The sequence below is a fragment of the Euleptes europaea genome, chromosome 11 (genome assembly GCF_029931775.1).
Source record: "Euleptes europaea isolate rEulEur1 chromosome 11, rEulEur1.hap1, whole genome shotgun sequence".
NCBI classification, from domain to species: Eukaryota; Metazoa; Chordata; class Lepidosauria; order Squamata; family Sphaerodactylidae; genus Euleptes; species Euleptes europaea.
The window spans coordinates 80,145,033-80,164,358 of NC_079322.1; positions in this window are offsets into that span (position 1 = coordinate 80,145,033).

Sequence of the window (19,326 nt, forward strand, 5' to 3'; positions counted from 1 at the left end):
AACTTAGCAAAGAATGGAGCCCAACGAATTTGTTTTGCGTTGAGCTTTCTTGCCCCCTTTAGGGCTTCGAGATTTTTGTCATCGGTGCACACCTCAAAAGGGATCTCAGCCCCTTCCAGAAAGTGCCTCCAAATGGTGAGGGCATGTTTAACGGCAGCTGCCTCCTTCTCCCAAATGGCCCAGTTGATTTCGGACTGGGAAAACTTTTTGGAAAAATAGGCGCACGGTTTTAAGGGACCGTTCTCGTCCCGTTTCAAGAGGGGCCCCCCCATGGCGACATCAGAGGCATCGACCTGAACCACGAAAGGTTTAGTACAGTCTGGGTGGGCAAGTACGGGCTCGGAAGAGAAAAGCCGCTTAAGCGTATCGAAAGCGCGCTGGCAGTCCGGAGACCATTGCAACCTGGCAGAGGGCAGAGCAGCGTTCGTCCCCTTCCCCTTGGTGCGCAGAAGTGAGGTGAGGGGGAGCGCCACCTGAGCAAAGTTGGGGATAAAGTTCCGGTAAAAGTTGGCAAAGCCTAAAAATTGCTGCAACTGTCTACGCGTAGCGGGGGGCTCCCAATCTATAACCGCCCGGACCTTCTCGGGGTCCATTTCTAAGCCTTGATGGGAAATCACATAGCCTAGGAAGGTGATGGAGGGTTGGTGGAAATCACATTTGGAAACCTTAGCAAACAATTTATGCTCGCGCAGTCTTTGGAGGACCTCGCGTACCAGTCGCACATGCTCATCCATGGTTTCCGAATAAATGAGAATATCGTCCAAAAAAACCACCACCCCACGAAACAATAGGTCGTGTAGAACTTCATTGATTAATTGCATAAACACACTCGGGCCCCCCGAAAGCCCGAACGGCATCACCAAATATTCAAACATCCCAAAACAACTAGAGAAGGCAGTCTTAGGTTCATCCCCTTCTTTTATGCGAACGCGGTGGTAGGCCTCCACCAAATCCAATTTGGTGAAGATCCGGCCCTCCTTCAATTGCGAAAGAAGGTCTGGAATGAGAGGGAGGGGGTAAGCATTAGACTGAGTGATTGCATTCAGTCTACGAAAATCAATACACAGTTTTAAGTCTCCCGTCTTTTTCTTGACAAAGAAGGCAGGAGCCGAGTAAGGAGCCTTGGAAGGACAAATAAAACCCCGTGCTAGGTTGGTGTCTAAATACTCCCGCAGTACCGCCTTTTCGTTAGGACTCACAGGGTAGACTTTCCCTTTGGATAATTTCCCATCCCCCACGATTTCAATAGCACAGTCCGTCTCTCGGTGGGGGGGTAGTTCGTCACATTCCCGCACGTCGAACACATCGGCGAATTGGGAGTATTCGCTGGGCAGCTGGGATAAGGGAGCCTCAGGTGCGGGAGCCCCCACTAGGGCGGCTGCCGGGGTGCAAAGCACACGGTCCTTATCGTGCATCTCACAAGGGTTGTTGGGGAAGGTGAGCGTCCGCTTCACCCAGTCTATGGAGGGGTTGTGACCCTGTAACCAATTCATCCCCAAAACCACTGGTGCGATTATGGGGGCAATAGTAAAGTAGAGTCGTTCCCAATGTTCCCCCACGGCCATGACTACCGCAGCGGTGCGGTGAGTTACAGGTCCCTTCTTAAAGTTGCTGCCATCCATCTGAGAGAAGCGGAGGGGGTCTGGGAGACGCTTACGTTTAACTCGCAGTTGTTTGGCAGCTTCTTCGGTTATCAGGGTGCGAGCGCAGCCCGAGTCAACTAGGGCTGGGAATTCTAACCGGGGACCCCCTTTGGGTAGTGAGAGGTGGACCCTAATGTAAACATTGTCCTCCTGAGCACTTACCATCAATGGAGCTCCATGCACAACTTTCGGAGCGGTCTGCTGAGGAGCCCCCTTTACAGCAGACCGGCAGCGTTTTTTGCCAGCAGCTCCCAATCCTCTTCTTCGCTGGAGGAAGTAGATGTGGTATTTGTAATCCATGACTCCGATGAGTCAAAGGCTTCATTTGTAATCCGTGGTCCCGATGGACCAATTGAGGCCGAGGTTCCGGCTTGGGTGCGTGCGTGCAGAGCGGGAGGTGCGCTCCGTCGGCTGGTTGCGCCGCTCCGGCGGCGAGGTTGCCCCTCGGCCGGGGTTTTTTCCGGTTCGGCCGTGGTCGGGCGAGGCGGTCCCCGGGCGTCCGGAACGGGAAGGACATTGGGAGGCAGTGTCCTTTCCCCCCGCAAACGAGGCAGACCCCACTCTCAAAGCGTTTGCGGCGTTCGGCCATGGAAGGTCCCCCTCCCCCTAGGGGACGGGAGTCCTTCGAGCCGCCGGGTCTGTCTCCACGGGGTTTAGTTTCACGTCCGGTGCGTTGTTTGGATAGGGTCAATAGCTGCTTTCGGTTCTCAATATCGGCCGCATGACGGACCCAACCTTCAACGTCGGGAGGGTTACCTTGCATGAAGGCCCAGTGTTGTAGCTCCGGGTTCAGCCCCTCCCGGAAGCATTGTACTCGAGTAGCCTCGCTCCAATCCAAAATGCTGCTTGACAGCGACTGAAATTCGCTCGCATACTGCGCAACCGACTTAGTCCCTTGGCGCAGCTGCATCAAGGTGGCTTTGGCTCGCTCCCCTAAGTTCGGGTCCTCGAAACAGTTTCTGAGGGCTATCATGAAGTCATCGAGGTTTCGTAGGACCGGGGAGCGGAGCTCATACTGCAGTACCATCCAGGCGGCCGCCTCACCCTGGAGAAGAGATGCCACATATTGAACCTGGGACTCTTCTGAGGTAAAGGTTCGGGCCTGCTCATGCATGAAAATGTCCACTTGTACCATAAAAAACGTTAGCTGGTCCGCCGACCCATCATACGTGATTTTCAGATCCCGGCGGGTCGGTGGAGCGGGGCGGACGGGCAGTGCGGTTGGCGCTCCGTCCGGTGGGTCCCCAGCGGGGGTCTGTACCTTCAGTTCGTCCATGGCGTGGGCCATCTCAAGCATCACAGCTTGCATAGTGTCCATCCGATCGAGCAATCCCTGGCGCTCTTCCTGCCAGCGCTGTCGTTCCTCACTCATCTGGTGAAGTAGTAGGGCTTCCTTCCGAGCGGGATCCTCCTTGAACCCCGTACCGGGGACCGCTGTCCGTGGTGCCCGTACCTCGCTCCGAGAGAGCGACCATCCTCTGGGGGAAGCCAGCCAGGAGTTAAAGGTGGTAATTTTGGGTCTCGTACCCCTCCCCGACCCTGAGTCAGGGTCGCTAGGCGCTTTCCCATCCGGCTTTCCATCCGGGGGGGTAGGGTCGGGCTGTTTGGGTACCACGCTGTCCTGCGGGTCTTCCTTCGGGTCGTTGTTATCCCCTCCGTCTTGCATAGCTGTCCAGAAACGGCACAGGAGCAGTACGGGGAGGCAAAGACTTGCAACTTAATGTGAGAGTTCCCAACCGAGCTGTGCAAACTTCATAAAATCACTTGCTCAGACGTGGATGCAGAAACAAGTTTATTGAAGGCTTCAGACAGTATAGGTCAAACACTAGTAGAAAGTTGCAAGTGAGCAAGACTCCAAAACTACAGAATTATATCCCCTACAGGGTACCAAAGTTCACACCTATGTTATGGGAAACTACAAGACAGATGGGTACAATACAGACATCAATCGACCCCAGAGGCCTTGTTAGGGCTATCAGGTCTCCAAGGCCGAATCTGGCATAAGGGAGTGAATCAAAGCGCAGCAGGGGAGACATCCGTTAGAGGGGAGGCATTCCAGCCAGGGCCTGACTGATATGGCGCCTGAACCCAGGAAGCGCCAAACGGTGTGAACTGCTTTTACGAGTTCAGAAGGTGGGGGGAACTGGGACTAGAGACAGATACATGCAGACCCTCACAGGTTAGGGTTAGGGGGTTAGGGTTAGGGGTTAGGGTTAGGGTTGGTTTTGGTGTTGGGCCAGGGTTAGGGTTAGGGTTAGGTGGGGTCAGGGTTAGGGGGGTTAGGGTTAGGGGTAAGGTTACATGGGTTAGGGGGGGTTGGGTTAGGGGTTAGGGTAAGGGTTAGGGTAAGGGTTAGGGTGGTTAGGGTTAGGGTGAGGGGTTAGGGTTGGGGTTAGGGTTGGGGTTAGGGTTGGGTTAGGGTTAGGGTTAGAAGTAGGATTAGGGTTACGATTAGGGTTCGGGTTAGGATTAGGATTAGCGTTAGGGTTAGGGTTTGGATTAGGGTTAGGATTAGGATTAGGGTTAGAGTTAGGGTTAGGGTTAGGGTTAGGATTTGGATTAGGATTAGGGTCAGGATTTGGGTTAGGGTTAGGATTAGGACTAGGACAAGGATTAGGGGTAGGGTTAGGATTAGGGTTAGAATTAGGGTAAGGATTAGGGTTAGGGTTGGGGGGTTAGGGTTAGGGGAGGTTAGGGTTAGGGTTGGGTTAGGGTTGGGTTAGGGTTAGGACTAGGACAAGGATTAGGGGTAGGGTTAGGGTTAGGGTTGGGGGGGTTAGGGTTAGGGTTAGGGGGGTTAGGGTTAGAGGTTAGGGTTAGGGTTAGGGTTGGGGTTAGGATTAGAGTTGGGGTTAGGGTTAGGGTTAAAGGTTAGGGTTAGTGTTAGGGTTGGAGTTAGGGTTAGGGTTGGGTTAGGGTTTGGGTTGGGTTGGGGTTAGGGGGTTAGGGTTAGGGGGGTTAGGTTTAGGGTTAGGGTAGGGGTTAGGGTTAGGGTTAGGGGGGTTAGGGTTATTGTTAGGGTTAGGGTTAGGGGGGTTAAGGGTTAGGGTTAGGTTTAGGGTTAGGGTTGGGAGTGGGGGCTAGGATTAGGGTTAGGGTTGGGTAAGGGTTAGGGTTGGGTTGGGTTAGGGTTGGGGTTGGGGTTAGGGGTTGGGGGTATGGTTAGGGGTTGGGGTTGGGGGTATGGTTAGGGATAGGGTTAGGGTTGGGGTTAGGGTTAGGGGGGGTTAGGGTGAGGGTAAGGGTAGGGTTAGGGTTGGGTTAGGGTTAGGGTTGGGTTAGGGATAGGGTTTGGGTTAGGGTTAGGGTTGGGTTAGGGTTGGGTTAGGGTTAGGGTTAGCGTTAGGGTTGGGTAGGGTTAGGGTTGGGTTAGGGATAGGGATAGGGTTGGGTTAGGGTTGGGTTAGGGTTAGGGTTGGGTTAGGGTTGGGTTAGGGTTAGGGGTTGGGGTTAGAGTTAGGGTTCGGGTAAGTTTAGGGTTAGGGTTTGGTTAGGGTTGGGTTGGGTTGGGGTTAGGGGTAGGGTTAGGGGGTGGGGTGGGGGTTAGGGGGTTAGGGTTTGGGTTAGGGTTAGGGTTGGGTTCGGGTTGGGGTTCGGGTTGGGTTAGAGTTAGAGTTAGGGGTTTGTGTTGGGGTTGGGGGTAGGGGTAGGGTTGGGTTGGGGTTGGGGTAGGGTTAGGGTTAGAGTTAGGGGTTGGGGTTAGGGTTAGGGTTGGTTTGGGGTTGGGGTTAGGGTTAGGGGGGGTTAGGGTTAGGGTTAGGGTTGGGTTAGGGTTGTGTAAGCTCCTGACCCTTAGAACCAGAAATCACCACAGAGTCATATAGAATCCAAGCAGATGGCTTTTACTGGTCAAAAAGGCAATACAGTGCAAACAGGAAAGTATGGCAGCTATGAGGGTTTCACTAGCTGGAGGATAATATAAGGCAGTAAATGGCGGGAGATTACAAAGCATCAATAACGCACAAACAGAATACACTTTCCCAGGGGTAGCATTCCCAGGCTTTGGTATGTGAGGCCGACCTTGAGTCTAGACAGTTCAGCACAGATACAGAGGCAATACTGAAACCGAGATAGCAGCCTGACATCCTGCTCCCCTTAAGACCCCCTCCCATTCTGCAAGGGGGCTGGTCTATCCGGGTAGGCAACGTGAAAGGCATTGATGAGTTTGGGGGCGGAAACATCTCGTGCGCGAACCCACTCATCATAGGCAGGGGGGAAGTGTTTCCAACGGACTAAATACTGTAGATTTCCATGGTGAATGCGAGAGTCAAGGATCTTGGAGACCTCGAAGTGTTCTTCCCCCCCCCCCCACCATAATGGGCTGTTCGGGAGGCGGATCTGGATGCCATTGTGGGGAAGCAATATGGGGTTTCAGGAGGCTAATGTGGAAAACGGGATGCACACGCCTCAGGGTTTTGGGGAGAGCTAGTTCCACGGTGACAGGATTTATGATCCGTGTGATGGGGAATGGGCCAATGAATTTAGCATTGAGCTTATGGCACGGCCGGGTGGAACGTAGATTCTTGGTGGAAAGGTAGACCAAGATACCCACTCGCAGATCACCCCCGGGGGAACGATGTTTATCGGCCTGCGCTTTGTACTTGCGCTTGGCTCGGTTGAGATTGCTAATGAGCCAGGGCCAAGTGGTACGGAGGGTGTGCGCCCAGGAGGCAATGTCGGGGTCCCCCTCTCCCTCCATATCATTTCTTGGAGTAACAGGACCGAAATCTTGTCCATACACCGCATAAAACGGGCTAAAACCTGTAGATTGATGCACAGCATTATTGTAGGCATATTCTGCAAAAGGTAACAGTTCAACCCAGTTATCTTGGTGGTAGTTGACATAACAGCGCAAATAACATTCAAGTACAGCATTAACACGTTCAGTTTGACCATCTGTTTGGGGATGGTATGCACTAGACAATCCTTGCTCCACCCCCACCAACTTGAGGAATGCTTTCCAAAATTTAGAAACGAAACCACTGCCGCGGTCACAGATTATTTTGCGCGGAAACGAATGTAATCGGAAGATATGTGTCACGAAAAGGCGGGCCAACTTTTGAGCAGAGGGGATCCCTGCGCATGGAATTAAATGGATTTGCTTAGAAAATAAATCAGTAACAACCCACAACACAGTTTTTCCCCCGCTGAGAGGGAGATCAGTCATAAAGTCCATAGCAATCACTTCCCACGGTTTGCTGGGTGTTTCCAGAGGTTGCAGCAGCCCCGGGGGTTTGCCCTGCGATCGTTTCATTGTGGCGCAAACAGGACAGCTGCGAATGAAAGAGTCAATGTCGGAACGCATCCCCCCCCACCAAAATTGTCTGCGCAATAAGTGAAGAGTCTTCAGAAACCCAAAGTGTCAGCTGTTTTTACTCCATGAGCCAAGTGTAACACGTCTTTTCGGAGCGCTTTGGGCACGTATAATTTTGAGTCTTTGTACCAAGAGCCCCCTTGTTCTATTACATCAGGAGGTAGGGTGTGATTGGAGCGTTCTAAAAGGCAATGGTCCCGAAGGGAATTTAAAAAGGATTCGGAAATGGGAACCTTGGCGGGTACCTCCCCCCCGGCATTAGTGGTCTTAGGAATAGTTATGGGGGTAGCGCTTACGTGCGGTGGTGCGCAGCCTGCAGGCAGCAGGGCAGCCGGTGGGGTTGGAGGGGTGGAATCGCTGGTTCGTTGCCGTTGTGGGGGCGGCTGGGTAGCCGGTGGGGTTGGCGGAGCTTGTGTGCTGGGTATGGTGTGCTGCTGCTGGGATCGAGTTTGCACGGCCAGTACAGGAAGGGCTCCTCTTTGCGTAGGGGTGAACAGAGAGTTGGTTGGCCTCTCGAGTTTGGCCGGGTATTGAGGTAACCGGGAGAGGGCATCTGCGAGAACGTTTTGCTTCCCAGGGACATGCTTTAGGACGAAACGAAACTGAGCAAAGAATTCCGCCCAACGTTGTTGTTTTGCCGATAGTTTATGGGACCCCGTGAGGGCAGCTAGATTTTTGTGATCGGTCCAAACCTCAAAGGGGACTTTAGACCCCTCTAAGAATTGTCTCCATAAAGTCAGTGCATGGTGAACGGCCGCTGCCTCTTTCTCCCAAATGGGCCAGTTTAATTGTGCGTGCGCAAATTTCCTCGAAAAGTAAGCGCAAGGGTGAAGGAGACCATCCGGACCTTTCTGGAGGAGAGCCCCTCCCATAGCTACATCGGAGGCATCGACTTGGACGATAAACATTTGATTTGGGTCCGGGTGCTGTAGCACAGGTTCCGAAGTGAAGAGGCGTTTGAGAGCCACAAAAGCGGCTTGGCATTGATCAGTCCACAGGATTTTCGTGGAGGGTAAGGTAGCTGAGCTTGCTTTTCCTTTGGTTTTTAGCAGGTCAGTGATGGGTAGAGCCACTTGGGCGAAGTTAGGGATGAACCCTCGATAGAAGTTTGCAAATCCCAGAAACTGTTGTACTTGCTTGCGATTAGTGGGGGGAGTCCAATCGAGAACGGACTGGACTTTGACAGGATCCATGCGGAGACCTTGGTGGGAGATTATGTATCCCAAAAACGTGAGTTTGCTTTGATGAAACTCGCATTTAGCCAGTTTTGCAAAAAGTTGGTCTGCAGAACCTCTCGGACCAGAGCTACATGCTCTTCCATGTTTTTTGAATAAATAAGAATATCATCCAAATAAACCACCACCCCGCGATATAGCAAGTCATGAAGGATTTCGTTGATAAGTTGCATGAAGACCCCCGGAGCCCCTTTTAATCCGAACGGCATCACGAGGAATTCATACATTCCGAAACAGCTAGAGAAGGCAGTGAGGTGCTCATCCCCTTCGCGGATACGGACTCGGTAGTAGGCTTCCACCAAGTCCAATTTGGAGAATACCCGCCCCTCCTGTAACTGTCCCAAAATATCAGATATTAATGGGATAGGATAGGCGTTGGTTTGGGTAACTGCATTGAGTTTTCTGAAGTCAATGCAAAGGCGAAGGTCGCCCTCCTTCTTTCGGACGAAAAACGCGGGGGCTGAGTTCGGGGCATTCGATGGGCGAATGAACCCTCTGGCGAGGTTTTTGTCTAGGAAGTCCCGGAGAACAGTGCGCTCGGAAGCGCTCATGGGGTAAATCTTACTTTTGGTTAATGTGCAATCCTTGACCACTTCAATTGCACAGTCCGAGGCCCGTTGGGGGGGGCAAGGCATCACATTCTTTAAGGTCGAAGACATCCGCAAAGTCCCGGTATACGTTAGGTAGGATCGGAGGTGCTGGGACATCGGAGGTTAATGCTGGGACGGGCGGATATAACAGCGCAAAGCGCTGCCGATGCTGGTCGCAAGTGGGACTAGCGAAGGAGATAGTGTTTGTTTCCCAGTCAATACTGGGACTATGTCCTTTAATCCAGTTAATTCCCAAGACCACTTCAAATCGGATAGGGGCTATAGTGAAGTCTATTTGCTCCCAGTGGGAGCCAATTCCCATCGCTATCCCTATGGTACGGTGATCAACTGGACCCCCCTGGAAATGGCTCCCGTCCATTTGGGCAAATTGGACAGGGGCTGGTAAAGCCTCAGATTCGGCTTTGAGTGCAGCAAAAGTGGCTTCGCTTATGAGAGTACGACAGCAGCCGGAGTCAATGAGTGCTTTGACGGGTAGTTGGGGGCCACCGTTATGGTGTTGTAAAACTGCATCTACGTAGACGGTAGAGTCCACTTCTTTGATTTTAGTGGGAGCATTTGGTTTAGCAGGAGTATCTGCAGAGGTCTGTGGAGACGCTCCACTCACCACAGACCGGAGCCGTTTTTTGACAAGTCAAGGGGAGATTCCAAGTTTAAGGCTGGAGAATTCCATGGGTTTTCTTCATCCGAGGAGGGAAAGTTGTCCCCCAATGGGGCACTTGTAATCCGAGACCCGGCGGGGTCGTTTGTAGTAGGCAGGGAGGCTAGGTCTCCAGCATGGAGTGCAGAGGGTGTGGGTCTTCCCGGCGCTGCGCTGCGGGTGGCCGCGGTGCCTCTGCATGGTGGACGACCTCTGGCTCGGGTTATCGTGCTGGGACGAAATAATTCAGGGCGGTGTGGGCAAACAGCTGCAAAGTGGCCCATTTCTCCGCAAGTGAGACAGGCACCTCTCTGAAATCGGGCTTCACGTTCTTGGGGTGGACGTGTAGGATTTCGTGGAATGGGCGGTGGCGCCTTGGGTTTTTGGGTGCTTTTTTCCTTGTGCTTTTGACGGACAAGAGAAATAAAGCGTCGGCGGCTTTCCACTTCCTCGGCCAATAGAATCCACTCTTCAAGGGTATCGGGATCACCCCGCATGTATGACCAGTTCAGAACATCAGGGTGCAAGGCTTCCCTAAAATGGTGAATTAGGGTGGCCTCGGGCCAACCCACAATTTTACTCGCCAGTCGTTGAAATTCATCGGCAAATTCTCGAACTGGAGCAGAGCCCTGTCTTAGTTGTAAGAGTTCCGCTTTGGCTCGTTCCCCCAGAAAGGGGTCTTCAAACCTCCTTCTCAGAGCAGTCATGAAGTTGTTGAGGGAACGTATAGAGCGGGAGCGGGTATCGAACTGGAGGACCATCCAGTCAGCTGCTTTACCTGTCAGAAGGGAAGCCACATAGCGCACCTGGCTGTCCTCCGTGGGGAAAAGTTGCCCTTGTTCTCGCATATAGCTGTCCACTTGATGCAAGAAACAAGGCAGAGTCTCGATAGATCCGTCGTACGTAGTTCTCAATTTGAGTTGCTTCCAAGGACCGGGTGCAGGCTGACCCGGTTGCACGGGTGGTCCGGGTGGAGGAACAACGGGCGCTCCGGGAGGCAGGAGTGGAGCAGGTACATTAGCGGGTGGCTGGACGGGCACCCCCTGACCCGGTATCGGAGCAGGCTGTACTTGGGCTAGCAGGGCTTGTTGTAATTGCCTGTTATCCTGAAGCATACGCTCCATTAGCTCTTGGAGTTGATCAACACGGTCGGTGAGCTCCCGATTCTGGGCTCGTAAGAGGTGAACATCCTCGTTTGGGCCACCGGTAAGATGAGGCTTGCCAGTTCGGAAACTCGTGGCCCATTGAGAGCTGTCCCCATAGAGATCCTCGTCCTCAGACTCTCCGGAGTCTCGGCGTCGGTCAGCAAGGCGGCGTGCGCGTTGGGTCGTGCGCGACGGGACAAACGCCGGGGAAAAAGAGAGACCTAGTAGTCCTTGTACAGTGTCCTTGGGGCGAGTATCCATTTTCGCCCGATCCTTTGCGGCCAGAGCCTCGGCTGATGCCTTAGCTGCTTCAGCAGCTTCTTTATCCTTTGCGGCCACAGCTTCGGCTGCGGCCTTAGCCGCTTCGGCGGCTTCCTTATCCGCAAGTACTTTGGCGTTCTCAAGTCTCAGGGCAGCCTCTGCCGTAACACGCGGTAAAAGCTCCGTTTCCAGGAGTGTGAGTATGGGGTCGGATTCCCCGCCGAGCAATGGTTGTAATCGAACTGCCAGCGCGGGTGCCTCGGCTCCAAATGTCGAGGTCAAACATTGAGCCAAGGTGGCCACCGGGGTGTCCTTTGTACATTCCACAAGGAGAAGAGCAGTGCGAATAGCGACCCGCTTGGCTTCAGCTTGACAGCTGGCCGCATCAGGTATTAGGGAAAAACCCTCCTGCGGGGCACCTGCCATGGCAGCGTTTCCCAGGGTAACAGAACTAGAGGGAAGAGTCCCCCGAGAAATAAGATTGTCCAAAAGTCCAGTTAGTACTTGTAAGTCCTCAGTTGCCAACCGGGCATCGTCCAGTAATTGATCCAAATCCTGAAGATCTAAATGAGTATTAGTATCCTCAGACGTCAACATCCAGAGAACCCCTCTTAGAGATTGCCACTGTTCCTGTACCAGTCCCCTTAAGCGGCAAACCTCTCGGGTAGTTCGAAAAAGTTCAATGACTGTGTCCTGTAACAGGGTGGGATCCTCCAGAGAGGAATCCAGGGTAGTAGGTCACTCGGAGAGCCTCCCAGCTCCCATCCAAGTGGCAGGCGAACCCCCCTTGGGCTCCAGCCTGGCTAGTAGTACAATGAAGAAGGTGAGATAGCTGCCATAATGTAAGCTCCTGACCCTTAGAACCAGAAATCACCACAGAGTCATATAGAATCCAAGCAGATGGCTTTTACTGGTCAAAAAGGCAATACAGTGCAAACAGGAAAGTATGGCAGCTATGAGGGTTTCACTAGCTGGAGGATAATATAAGGCAGTAAATGGCGGGAGATTACAAAGCATCAATAACGCACAAACAGAATACACTTTCCCAGGGGTAGCATTCCCAGGCTTTGGTATGTGAGGCCGACCTTGAGTCTAGACAGTTCAGCACAGATACAGAGGCAATACTGAAACCGAGATAGCAGCCTGACAGGTTGGGGTTGGGGTTAGGGTTGGGTTAGGGTTAGGGGTTGGGGGTAGGGTTAGGGGTTAGGGTTAGGGTTAGGGGGGTTAGGGTTAGGGGGGGTTAGGGTTAGGGGTTGGGGATAGGGTTAGTGTTAGGTTTGGTGTTGGGGTTAGGGTTAGGGTTATGGTTAGGGGGTTAAGGGGTTAGGGTTTGGGGGTTAGGGTTAGGGTTGGGTTAGGGTTGGGTTAGGGTTGGGGTTGGGGTGTGGGTTAGGGTTAGGGTTACGGTTAGGGGGGTTAGGGTTAGTGGTAGGGGTAGGGTTAGGGTGGGGTTAGGGTTATGGTGGGGGTTAGGGTTAGGGTTAGGGTTGGGTTAGGGTTAGGGTTGGGTTTGGATTAGGGTTAGGATTAGGATTAGAGTTAGGGTTAGGGGGGTTAGGGTTAGTGGTAGGGGTAGGGTTAGGGTGGGGGTTAGGGTTATGGTGGGGGTTAGGGTTGGGGTTAGGATTGGGGTTGGGGTTAGGATTAGGATTAGGGTTAGGAGTAGGATTAGGGTTACGATTAGGGTTAGGGTTAGGGTTGGGTTGGGTTAGGGTTGGGTTAGGGTTGGATTAGGGTTGGGTTAGGGTTAGGGTGGGTTAGGGTTCGGGTTAGGTTTAGGGTTAGGGTTACGGTTAGGGTTAGGTTAGGGGTTAGGGTTGGGTTGGGTTAGGATTAGGATTAGGGATAGGATTACGGTTAGGGTTAGGGGCAGTGTCAGGGTCAGGGTTAGGGGTTACGGTTAGGGTGAGGGGTTAGGGTTATGGGGTTAGGGTTAGGTTTAGGGTTAGGGGTTAGGGTTAGGGGGTTAGGGTTAGGGGGTAAGGGTTAGGCTAAGGGTTTGGGTTAGGCGTTAGGGTTACGGTTGGGTTAGGGTTAGGGTTGGGGTTAGGGATGGGGGTAGGGGTTGGGGTTGGGGTTGGGTTAGGGATAGAGTTAGGGGTTGGTGTTGGGGTTAGGGGTAGGGTTAGGGTTGGGTTCGGGTTGGGGTTGGGTTAGGGGTTGGGGTTGGTGGTAGGGGTAGGGTTAGGGGTTAGGGTTAGAATTAGGTAAGGATTAGGGTTAGGGTTAGGGTTTGGGGCGGTTAGGGTTAGGGTTAGGGGGGGTTAGGGTTAGGGGTTGGGGTTGGGGTTAGTGTTAGGTTTGGGGTTATGGTTAGGGTTGGGTTAGTGTTAGGGGGGTTAGGGTTAGGGGGTTAAGGGGTTAGGGTTAGGGTTAGGGGGTTAGGGTTAGGGTTGAGTTAGGGTTGGGTTAGGGTTAGGGTTGGGGTTAGGGTTAGGGTTGGGTTAAGGTTAGGATCAGGGTTAGGGTTGGGTTAGGATTATAATTAGGGTTAGGGTTAGGGGGGTTAGGGTTAGTGGTTGGGGTAGGGTTAGGGTGGGGGTTAGGGTTAGGGTTAGGATTAGGATTATTGTTAGGGTTAGGGTTAGGGTTAGGATTAGGGTTAGGGGGGTTAGGGTTAGTGGTAGGGGTAGGGTTAGGGTGGGGGTTAGGGTTACGGTGGGGGTTAGGGTTCGGGTTGGGGTTAGGATTAGGGTTAGGGTTAGGAGTAGGATTAGGGTTACGATTCGGGTTAGGGTTAGGGTTGGGTTAGGGTTGGGTTGGGTTAGGGTTAGGGTTGGGTTAGGGTGGGTTAGGGTTCGGGTTAAGGTTAGGTTTAGGATTAGGGTTGGGTTAGGGTTAGGGGTTAGGGTTGGGGTAGGGTTAGGGTTGGGGTTGGGGTTGTTGTAGGGTTGGGGTTGGGGTAGGGTTAGGATTAGGGTTGGGATTAGGGTAGGGATTAGGGTTAGGGTTAGGATTAGGGTTAGGATTAGAATTAGAATTAGGATTAGAGTTAGGATTAGGATTAGGATTTGGGTTAGGATTAGGGTTAGGATTTTGGTTAGGATTAGCCTTAGAATTAGGGTTAGGGTCAGGGTTAGGGTTAGGGTTATGGTTGCGTTGGGGTTAGTGTTAGTGTAAGGTTTAGGGTTAGGTTTTGGGTTTGGGTTAGGGTTAGGGTCTGGGGTTGGGGTAGGGTTTGGGTTAGGGTTGGGTTAGGGGTTAGGGTTAGGGTTAGGGGAAGGCATATGCCAACGTGGTCTCAGAGGAATAGTGGGGTGGGGGGAGAGGGAGGGCAGAGTCAGCATCTGTCTCATCACTCCCCCTCCGGCCTCTGTCCCCCTTCAGCTCCGCCGTGGAATCCAAGAGCACAGTCAGCATCCTGGACGACATCGGCAGCATGTTCGATGACCTCGCGGACCAGCTGGATGCCATGTTGGAATGAGAGCCGGAGACTTCCGGTGGTGCTGCTGGGGAGAGCACTCCATTTCCCCAGGTCGTCCTGGGAGAAATCCAAGTTTGCGTTACTTCTGGGGTACATAGATACCCCAATCCGACCCTTGCAAGTGGGTTGGAAAGCAGGAATTCCCTGCAGCCCGCAAACGCGGTTTGACCTCCTAGGCACTCTGAGGGGGCTTTTTTAAGCCCCTCGGAGTCCTGGACGCCGGTCCTGCGAGGGCACTAGGGAAGGACATCGCCAAAACGCAACTTAGGCATCAAGCTCCACCCTCCACCACCTTAATACCAACATAAGGACTACATAAAGAAAAGAACCTCACCTCTTGACACCCAAGTGAGTACAAAAGAACTCTTCGTCTACCTACTGGAAACTTGAACAGACGGGGGGCTGATAAGAATATTTCTGGGACCCCCACCCCTCCTTAATCCGAACTGAAAAAGTTTGATCTGAGTTAGCCATCGGGATTAGCGACAGGAGCCTTATCAAACCGATCAGCCTAAACCATAATAAAGAGTCGGAAGGATACCTTTTGATTGACAAGAATTATCACCAATGGGTCCAAGGGAAGGGGAGGGTGATTTTTCTTCCTGATTTTCCGGCGAAAAGAATATCCTGCCACGTTTGCAGTAAGGGAGTGCCTGGAACGGAAGACCCTCTATAACACCCTCTCTATCATCGGAACTAAAACAACAGGAAGTAGTCGTAGGACTGATTACGCGTCGCACTCGAGTTACTCTGAAATCATTCCTGAAGGAATAACCATTGAGAAGAGGCGGTAGAAGGTCCACGGCACTAGCAACTTCCTGTATACTTCCTGATCAGCCCGACCTAGAGCGACCGAAAAAACTCACTGGTATTTTAAAACTTTAAAATGCAATTTTAGAGCTAATTTCGACTCTTTTCAACCCGAAAAAATTATAAGGCTGATGTTTGAATCATTATCTTTTAATTAGTACTTTAAAGGCCCTGTCTGTGGACATGTATTTTACCAGCTTCTTATGAATGTAAATGTCGGGAACTCGACCCCGCTCTGGCTCACTACACAGCCCTGCCTATACTAAACTAAGGGAATCACTACAAACCTCAACCATGGAAAAAAAATTACAGGACATGCTAACTAAACAAACAGAGGCAACAAATAAACAGTTTGAACAGATGTCTACACAGATGGCACAGTTGACTTCCATGATGACAAATCTTGGTCAAGCATCCCAAGCTATTAATCAGAAGTTGGATGTGGTTACAGGAGACTTGAAAGAAGTAAAAACTCAAATGACTGTTATGAAGACAGATATGCAAGCGATGGATGCATCAATTAAGAAAGTGATGGATGAGCATAAGGATACAAAGAAAAAATTAACAAGTCAAGAAAAACAGATTGAAACAATACAAACTGATCAGATGGCGGCAAAAAATCAAATGGCAATGATGGAGATGAGAGTGAGAGAGACTAACCTTCGTATATGCAACTTTCCAGATATGATGGGAGACAATAAAGAAACTGCACTACCAAATTTGGCCTACTTATTTCAGATAGATGAACAAGAATTAAAACAAGCCATTAACAGAGTATACAGGATACCATTACCTGCTAGAATGAGGAGATCTAGGCCAAGAGATTTGATGATAGTGTTTTATGACACTAGAGTTAAAGATAAGATTATGAAGATACACTATGAAAATCCAGTGTCAGCAGGAGATTCCCCTCTCATATTACTGAAAGATATTCCAAGGCATCTACTTTCACAGAGGAACAACTACAAAGATTTTGTGTCTACATTGAAAGCTAATGGTATCAAATACCGTTGGATCATGCCACAAGGCTTGGCTTTTACCTACAAGGAAGTGAAAACGACAATTCTATCTCAAGCAGATGTGGGGAAATTTCTGAGAAAGTATAAAATGGACCTTAAAGAATTACCTGGGGAGAAGGAGGAAGAAGAAGAGGAAGAAGAAGAGGCACAAGGTGCAGAAGGAGGTACCAAATTATAGACTTTTTACTCTGTTAAAAATACTACACTATGGCAAAAGCAATTTCTTGGAATGTAAATGGACTGAATGAGAAAACTAAAAGGGCTAGAATTTTCAAATATCTACAGAAATATAAATACTCCCTAATTTGTCTACAAGAGACTCACATAGCTTCAAAGCACAAAAAATATTTGGAGAAACAGATGCTTGGACAAGCATTTATTGCCTCAGCTAAAACTAAAACAAAGGGAGTGGTAATTTATGCCCACCCCAGTCTTTATCCAGAATTATTATACAAAGATAATGAAGGAAGAATTGTAATTATTAGAACTAAAATATTGGGACAAAGGACAATAGTGGTTGGAATTTATGCACCCAATGAAGGGAAAAAATCCTTCTACGAAAATCTACATGATTTGATAGCCCAACATGCAAAAGATCAAATCTTATTGATGGGCGATTTCAATGGAGTTACTCTCCCATCATAGGACAAAAAATCAAAAGCAAAAGACATCAATGACGGATGCTTACCTAAAACTTTCTTTACTATGGCTTCAGAATTAGAACTACAAGACATTTGGAGAACAATGAATACAACTGCTAAAGAATACACTTTTTATTCAGCGAGACACGATTCACACTCCAGAATCGATATGATATGGGCCAGTAAATCAATTTTCACTCAGTTACGTAAAATCCATATTTTACCCAGAACTTTTTCTGATCATAATCCTGTTACTTTTGATTGGAACAATAAACAAGCATTTAGATGGCGAATGAATGATAAACTTCTAAAAGACAACAAGATACATAAGGAATTACAGGTCTTAATGAAAGACTTTTTTGAAATTAATCTTAATGGGGAAACTTCTTTAAATACAGTTTGGGATGCATTCAAAGCTGTTCTGAGAGGCTTTATGATACAGAAACATTCGGCTTGGAAGAAGACTCAATTACAATTTACAAACAATTTACTTTGGAATTTACAAAATTTGGAACAGAAATTGGTAACGGTAACACAGGAAGAGGAGAAAAGAGAAATTCAAATAAAGATTTCTGCATCTAAACATCAATTAAGTTTGGTAATAATGGAGGAAATGAATAAAAACTTGAAACTTGCTAAACAAAAGCATTTTGAATATGCAAATAAACCAGGAAAACTTTTAGCAACACAATTGAAGGACGCATTCCAAAAAAAGGTTATAACAAAAATTCAAACTGTTAAAGGACCAGTCTATTCAACTTCAGAAATTCAGAAAGAATTTGTTTCATTTTATTCTAAGTTATATCAGAAAGAAAACACTCCAAAACAGAAAATAGATAAATTCCTAAACTCAATACAGATGAAAGCTTTGTCAATGACCCAGAGAGAATGTATGGAAGCTCCAGTAACAAGGGAAGAAATACAAGAAGCAATATTGAGACAAAAAACGGATAAAACACCTGGACCAGATGGAATTACTGCACTATTTTATAGAACATTTAGTGACAATTTAGTTGGATTTTTTGGCTTACTTTACAATGCAATTTTGGAGGAGGGAACATCCCCGGAGACTTGGTCGCATGCATTTATATCATTGATACCTAAAGAAGGAAGGGATCCAGAAAAAACATCCAATTATAGACCTATATCGCTGTTAAATGTGGATTACAAAATTTTTGCTTCGGTTTTGGCATGTAGGATAAAACAATTCATTAAGGATCTTATACACGAAGACCAAGCAGGTTTCATACCAGGAAGGCAAATAAAAGACAATGTAAGAATCTTACTAGACTCACTGGAATATTATGACCAGAATATCCAACAAACTGCGGCTTTTGTATTTTTGGATGCAGAAAAAGCCTTTGATATGGTCTCTTGGAACTTTTTGAAAAGGATTTTGGATAAATTGAATTTTGGAGATCGTTTTCAGAAAGGTATATCGGCTATTTATACCTCCCAACAGGCTAAAATTTTGGTCAATGAATCAATGTCAGACAATTGCCAAATCACGAAAGGGACCAGATAGGGATGTCCCTTGTCTCCACTTTTATTTTTGTTGGTGTTGGAACCGCTATGTGTGAAACTAAGAAGTATGGAGGACATCCGCGGGTTAAGAATTAAAAAACATGAATTTAAATTGAGAGCATTCGCGGATGACCTACTGTTAATTTTGGAGAACCCAACACAGTCAATGAATATACTTCGGGAGACTTTGGACGATTTTGGGAAAATATCAGGCTTCAAAGTGAATCAAGAAAAAACAAAGATAATATTTAAAAATTTACCGGAAACACAGCAACAGGAATTTATATCATATACTGGTTGGGAGAAAGCCAACAAAGTTAAATACCTGGGAATTTGGATTACTGCAAAGAATAAAGATTTGATAACCAACAATTACCTCAAGTTATGGGGTAAGATTAAAACTGATATGATTATATGGTCAAATAAAAAATTGTCACTAATGGGACGTATTTCAACGATACAAATGAATGTCTTACCAAGGATGCTCTTCTTATTCCAAAATTTGCCAATAATATCACACACTAAATATTTTGATACTTGGAGGAAAGACATTTCAAACTTCATCTGGCAAGGGAAAAAACCAAGGACTGCTTATAAATACTTGGTGGATCTAAAAACTAGAGGAGGTTTAGCACTGCCTAATTTTCAACTCTACGCTGAAGCGGTAGCTTTAGTATGGCTAAAAGACTGGATGAATTTGTCAAATATACGTTTGCTAGACTTGGAAGGTTATAATAACTTAAGTGGATGGCATGGCTATTTGTGGTATGATAAAATTAAGTTACAAGCAACATTTCGTAATCATATAATCAGGTCCTCTTTACTTCGTATCTGGATGAGATATAAACACATCTTGGAACCAGAAACACCGATGTGGATATCGCCTCAAGAAATGCTAACATTGCGCCCACTTAGACCAGACAAATTTATTACTTATCAAGATCTAATTAATTGGGACGGAAAGAAATGCTCACTAAAAGACTTTCAACTTCTTAAGGATGATTTACAATGGCTCCAATACTATCAAATTAAATCAGTTTTTGTACAAGATGCTAAAAA